The sequence below is a fragment of the Contarinia nasturtii genome, unplaced genomic scaffold, assembly GCF_009176525.2.
Source record: "Contarinia nasturtii isolate CC-2019 unplaced genomic scaffold, AAFC_CNas_1.1 Cnas_scaffold_1240, whole genome shotgun sequence".
Classification (NCBI taxonomy): Eukaryota; Metazoa; Arthropoda; class Insecta; order Diptera; family Cecidomyiidae; genus Contarinia; species Contarinia nasturtii.
In genome coordinates, this window is record NW_022198581.1 from 3145996 (window position 1) to 3154034 (window position 8039).

Below are 8039 nucleotides of genomic sequence, written 5' to 3' on the forward strand. Positions count from 1 at the left end.
ACTTACATAATATTTATTATAGAGTAGATGGTGCACAACCGATGAATTCTGTGTGAATCCCATAGATTTACACATAAATGATAATTTATGGGCAGACTTCGATGTAAGTGTACATTTTTCAATTCAACCTTAGACTTCTTCTCTTCTTTTCTACTTCAGAATATTTAAGAGATGCTGTTGCTCAGCTTAAACGATTCAAGTATGCGAACGAGTTTTTTTCCTCTTTACTTGTGTTTCACATTGAATCATTATGAGAGTAAAAAAAAACCCAAACCAAAACGTTTGTATGCATGAATGCTTTGCATGTTGCAGACAGAGAACAATTGTTCAAATTAATTTTGAACCCAATCTAAATATAGACGACCATTATAGCAATCAGCGTACATTTTAAATTTCGACGAATCCCTTCATAATTTAATGTACGTTGAATGAATGCTCTTCTGCGTTTGTTTGATGGTTTTGCGGAAAAAAACCCAAATGTTAAACGTTGCGAATTTCAACGGCTTTGGTCGATGTCAAAAACTTACAAATGACTCGATGATGTCTTTTTTCGGTTCGTTGAAGGGTGTATAGTATGATGTTTGTTCGCATCTCCCTTTGGTCGAACCGCATTGTCACAAGTGAATCTTCCTGCTCTGGTGGAAAGTCATGCCTTTATTGTTATGTACGATATATAGTGTTTTCATCACGATCCACTGAATTTTCCACAGCAACGAAATCATATTGCGATACGATGTGACACATTGTCAACGATAATAAACAGAGTCCACTTTGGTCGCAGTGCCGAGTAAGCGAAAGAAAAATGTTATGTGTAACTGACAAAATTGTCTGTTGTTGTCGTTATCATTGTCGTTGGCGCATTACATTTCAATTAATATTGTTTACAATTATTATGTCCATTCTCGCATCGTTAAGCTCATCCGATATATTTGAATGGTTCACTTTTAAAAGAAATGGCAAATCTCTCACAATGTTCATAGTTTTTCATTGCGAATAAGATTTTTTTTTTTTTTTGAAACAAAAAAGGTATGCATCTGATGTGAGTGTGGGATGTGGGTATTACATTCTCTTTGTTATCCATCCGGAATTTGAATCCGACTGAATCACAGAGTTAATTTATGACAAATTTCATCACTAATTGGTTTGTATATTTCAACTTTTTAATCTACACAACTAAAATACGTGAAATGACCGTAAAATAATGATAACGAAATTGCGTTGGCATGTAAATCGTTGAAAGTGTGGCGCGCATTGCCTGTCACTGTATTAAATCTTTGCCATCAATTCGTTGATAATGAATGGCGATTCGAGTCGATGGTGTCGGCAACGATGTATTAGAATTCAAAAGCGAAAAATTGAACGAATGTACTAAAAAATGACCATAAGCATGCATGCATACTGACATTGCATGTCCAAACGATAAATAATTTTGACATTATGCGTTCTGGCACCAAACACACAACAAATATCACAACAAACAACGATAAAAGCACTCAAATAAATTGTTGTTATACATGTACGATAAAAATCGGTCTCCATTTTATAAGCTGCATAAACAAAACAAATACGTAAACAAAACATCCAGCTCGAGACCCGACAACCAACTGCTATTTATTATTTAAATGCAAACAATTAATTTTTAAATAGCGTTGCTGTGTTCGGATGGTCTCTTTCGGATGTGATTTTGCCACGTTTACACTCACTCAACTCTGCAATGTGCAATGCATGCAACATTGAGTGTATGCCATTCAACACATACATACATCTTTACAGCCTCAATCTCATTCACATTCGCATTCGCATTCACATTCACATTCACATTCGGCGAGCTTTTTGCCTCATGCTCATTTCGATTATTGAAACGCTTTATTCATTTTTCAAAACTACAGTTCCATTATTTGGAAATTTTACGTTTTCCATCAAAGCATAATGTGAGCTTGCATGCGTGTGTTATTTAATGCAAACCATCGACACATATGTAACGAAATAAATAAAAATGTTTGTGAGTTTTGTTGGAAAAACGTCAAGAAAGGATGCGAATAACTGAAATGATTTTATTATTTCAATTTTTCATGAAAAAAACACATTAAATGAACCGATTTAGAGTCAACGGGAGAACGATAGCCGTATATTTAAACTTATTTCCCAAGCAAACATTTGGCAACTCTTTTATTTGATAGTAAGTGCCTCCTTTCGTGCATATAAGTTCATTAAAAGAAAGAAGCATTTATTTTTCAATAATAATATGATCGATTTTATAAACTTCTATAACTATAACACAACTAATATTTATAAATAATATACTTAAAATCTCTATTGAGATCCGCCATCAACATTCCGCACCTCTCCACACAAAATTGCAAAAAAGTATATTTATAGTTAGTTTATCAACATTTAATATGAATCGGTATTTAGTAGTGAAATTAGTAAACGTGTAGAACAAATGAGCAATACACGAACTTATACAACAAATTGATAATGCTCTAAGGAAATTTGCGAGAGAGTGCAAGAAGGAAAAAGAGAGAGAGAGTGCAAGAGAAAGACAGAGAAAAGTTGAAATAAATAAAGTTTAGCTGAACAGGAAGATGCCTGACTTGCAACATGCAAAGAGCATTTCGGATGCACAGTGTAAAATTATTCAAAATTATTTGTGTGCCGAAATAAAATATGTGCAACGTTTTGCATGTGGACGATTCCAATCGTTTGGATGAACTGAATCAACAAATTATACGGTTTATTACAAGGGCTGGCGTGTATGCGAACGAATGTGGTATATGACTCGAATAACGAAAAGAAAATCCAAACAGACCGAAAGAGTGTAAATCATTTCTAAAAACGTTTAAATTGAAGCAGCCAACTACATGTCTGGAATAACTTATTTTTGCGTGACGCTTACTTTTTTCTATTCCGGTTTTTGTGTTCTCGCATTCGTATTCGTGCTGTTCACTATTTATAAGCAAAGAAAGAGACAAGCGAGAGAGCGAAAGAGAGCGAGACGTTGGGCACCACGTACCATGCATGCATGTAGAGTGTGATAAACGGTCGGCTTTTCTACGTTTTGATTTGTATCGTCTTTGGGCTACGTTGATGCTTTTAGATTTTCTTTACGTTTTCTTATTCACTTCACTCGTAAAATGTCGAATTGATTCTCGTCTCCCTTGCCACAATTTTTCCCACTTGTGTTCAACAATTTATTGACGTTTTCTTTCCCCATTTTCTCGTTACCTAATTCGATTGCATACGAAATCTTTTCTCCCAGTGAATGACGTCTGTAATTTTTCTTATTTCACTTATTTTGAACCGTTTGCTTTGAAAAATCGATGCTGTAAAAACATCATTAAATCAACAGCGAAAACATTTGGTCAACATCTGACTCTTACCAATTTTTCTTCCCCCTTCTTCTCACCCGTTAAGTGAGGAACAAAAACGTGAAAAAAGTGTAATAAACACTTTTTATTTATTGCATTCGTTGGTTGATCCATTTCCTGTAAATATGGTTCAATGACTTGAAGATTTTAATTATTCCATTGCCCACCTTATTTTCGAAGTCTTCTTTTAAAGCTCATAAAATCGTATGTAAGTGTTTATTTTCATTTTAACGCTAGACCTACATATTTTTCTTCGTTCCAATCGTTTCCAAATTTTAAATATATTGTGGCAGTTCAAGGGGATTTTGAATCAATTTAAGCCGATATGTTTCATTTTGTGAACAAAAGATGTTTGGCCGAAATTCTTTTACTGTTATTTGAACGCCTGTGAAATTCTATGTGCTTTTGAAATAGAATCGGATAAAAGTACATAATATTTTTATTGAATTCACAGCACATAAATCGGATTCGAATCGAACCAACGACATAAAAACAAATTATTCTTCAAACTCTGTATGAACGAATAAAGATGGAATATAAAAGAACTGAAAATGACAATATTTACTTAATAACGCTCAAAGGTATTATTGTACACAATGATCGTGTCACAGTTCGAGTAGCACATATTGGCATAGAATAAATCGAAATTAAAAGCGAAACGAAATACTATTTTCAAATGCCATACGAAACATAACAAGCATTTGAGTTTTCAACAATGAAGAGAGAAAAAAAACAGGAACCACACATTCGAATCGTTAAAAATTGTATAATATTTCATCCATCGGTGAAGGTGAGATAATACCAGCAATAGAATTTCATACAATCGATGGATCGTCGAGCAAATCGAGCAAATAGATGACAATGATAATGGAACTATGGTAAAAATAACAGAGTAAAAAAAAACACACGAAAAGCTAACATTTGAAAACAGCAACGAACTTCACCTGTATCACGATCCAAAAAAAAAATATGATAAAAAAACGCGCTGTTCTACATCAAAACCAGATAAAATAATTGAATACTTTCAAAATGATACTTGAGATATTCCAATGACATTCTATTTGAATGCATTGTTCAAACTGCTCACAATCGACTGAATGATGTTGTTAGTGTGGTTTCGATGTTTCAAATAGTTCGAAAATATTTCAATTATTTACGAAAATTCTGCGAAAAAGTTCGATTACGATGATGTATTTTCATTGTTTTAATGACTGCACCTCATCGCCAGCGGTATTATTGTTCGATTAGTTTTGATTCGCATTAGATGCTTGTGTTACAAATTATTTTTGAGTGAAATGCCCCTTGCATTCACATGTCTACGCATACATCCGATTCTATTTTTATGTTTACACAGTTTTCCTGTCACAACATGGCGTTCATTATCAAAAATTAAAAATTAAAAGTGCTGGCACATAATTGCAAAAACCATGAGCATGGCATCGATGGTACCGAAAGCAACACAACAGCCTAACATTCAAAATCGTCGTTGGATGCATTTCATAGAGTGTGCAATTGTAATTACTATGTATTACAGTAACGACCCAGTGTACGGTGTGTGATTATTCTCGTGGGTATGGTATGATGAACAAAATGAAACGAATGGCAACGCACACGACAGGACAGTATGAAACACAATACACCGAAGCAGAAAAAAATGATTCACTTGAAAGATCCGTATCTCGTGCAAAACACACACACACACACCATTCAGACACAGATTGTGATTCAATAGTATTTCCAGAGTGAAAACATAGACGTCACAGCTAATGAAGACTTGGTCACCATTTAGTGGAAAGGACTAGGGGCTAACATTCAAACGGCAAATTATGAATTATTGTGAGATAAATTTGATGAAGTTTTACAAAACTGAACATTTGCTTAAAACTATCATGACTTTGGAACGCAGATTATAATGTTCATTATATGAAAAAATCTGGTGGATTATCGCCCCGAAATTCATTTCAGAATGCTCATAATGAGAATTTGTTCGAAAGTCGTAAAAAATTTCTCAGTTTCTTATTACAGATTATTACAGATACCAAAGGGATTTGAAAGAAAAAAAAACACTCAAAATGGATCGAAATGTCTCCACGGATACATATAAAAAATAGCATTTCTCTTTTCTTTCGCACATTCTTTTTGTCGTTTGTGCGTGTCGTTTAAGGTCATTGGTTCCATGGTGTGATTTCTATTCAACCTTTGGCTATACTCATATTGAAACACATCATGTGGAGCTTTGATGGTTTGTTTCGGTTTTTTTTTTTAACATATCGACAACAATTATATTTAGTCCATAATTTTCATGAAAAACCATAGAATTAATCGTACTGTGATTTGAATAAATTTGCTATATTTTGATGAGCCCCATAATTATTTTTTATTTAAAAAAAAAAAATAGTTGAATTTTACATACCGTTTCGAATACTAAAACACAAACATTTCCAGTGCTTTTTTTTCAACATTCAAAAATTCGTTTTTTTTCATGGACCGAGTATTTTTTTTTAAGAATATATTTTGGTTTAGCTGTATGGTATAATTGCCGCAGAAAAAAAGTCGAACAAATAGAACACGCGTGCCGACAAAATGTATTCATAAAACCATCACTTCGAAGTCTGGCGAAACAAATATAAAAGAAGAAAAAACCGAAATCATCAAAGAAGGGGATCCACTGGAGAAATATGAAAAATGCAGAATTCAAATTTATGTAATGCAGAGCGAGCAATGAATAATATAAATAAATCTTCCTTGCACTTTTCCATAGTTCATTCTCTAGTATCTGCATACAATTGTTCTTTGTGTGAGCATTTGGCTTAGGTTGCTGCACACACACAAAAAAAAGCGTACATACACAAACACTGATTGGCAATGACGAACTGATTTTAGCAGTGAAAATGAAAACAAAGTCAGAAAAAAGCACCCCATTTTAAAAGATAGCAAGCGTAATTGTTATGAATATGTGCGGAAAGTGAATGCAAAGACCACTGCCCTTGATTTACGTTTTTTTTCTTCTCTTCTTCTGGGTTCGCCCCTCTGTGTGTATTATTGCGAATAATTTGCATATCATTACCATAAATGGAATAATACGATTTTATAGCGACCTGATATGGTTTCTTACACGCTTGCTGCTGCATTCTAAAATCTATTCTATCTGCTGCGCAAAATGTTTTTTTTTTTATTTCGGCATTGCTTTTTTGTGCCATCAAATCGGTCGCTGATTTTGTTGCGGTTGTTTCAGAATAAAGAATGATTTGATTTTCAAATACCATGCAGTTTCGGTAAATTACTTTATGTTGATCTTTCGGCGAAAACATTGAATTTGCGCTTACAGTTGACATGGCAGAACATATGACACATAACATGTCAATATTTAAAAAAAAGCGTCAAATTTAATTCAATATTCCCAACACCGTAATGCTTGGCAATAAAAAGTTAATAATACTGGAAAATTTATGAAATTTTCTCATTTTTGTCAGTAAAAGTACGATATTAAAAATATCTATGTACTTCAAATATTTGATCGCTTTTTCAATGAGAACATTTCACTTGTTCCCCGATTTAATCTATTATAAATCCAAATAATACAACTGAAATGTCTCAGATATTTATCGAGTGGAGGATGCTGCAATGATGCCAAGTGCAAATGCTAAAAGAATTGAACAACACCAATTATATATATTATGAAATATACTTATGATGTACTTTCAAATTATTATGCGCAAACAACCATCAGAACAAAAAAAGAGAAAAATTACCATCCGAACCACGATTCGAGACATCTGAAATGCTCGGAGAATCAATGTCACTCATCACATTATTATATAGCTACTACAATGTTCCAATTAACATTCCATCAAGGAATTTCCTTGTCATTATAATGTGACGCATTCCTGATTATTATGAAAACGAAACAAAAATTCAGAAACATTATTCAATTATTGGGGTGCATATAGAAAATGTAACATGAGTTGAATTCATAAATACACATTTAAATGCGTTTATACACTTGAATTGTAGGTTTCGCACGTGGCGTTGAACGAGAACAAACGAACGAATAAATTGCGCGCAAGCAAAAATCTAACAACTAAATTGGTCGTCAATTCAACATATTTTTGGCATTGGAAGTAAATCACTTCACTCAAACTGGGGTCAACGAGAAAGCACGTCTAGACAACACTACCTATATGGATGAAATGTTTTACATTGAATAAAATCATTTCAATTCTATGTTTGACGCATTTTCCCCATATATCTATATGTAATAGTTAGCAATTGCTAATGGACCCTGCAATGGATTATATGATGGCGCTATTTCGTACTTCAATAACTTTCAAGCAATAGCTCAACCAGAAAATGAAATTTTGTCGATCACTAACATAACTTATATTTATCTTAAATACAATCGTTGTCGACGTTATCGCCAATATTATTTCCTAACCAAACGAATGTATACAACCACAAAAAAAAATTATCTTGAAAAAAACTTTGGGATTGAATTGAGTGAGTGTGATAACATCGGCAGAATGCAATATTTCGTATTTCGCACTCATTCAAATGTGTAATTTTTGGCCCTTTTTTTCCTCTCCCCCATCAAACGCCTGATTCGCAATTCAATCGACAGATAAACGCACAATCTGTACGATGAATGATGTCTTCAAAATGTCATTTACATTT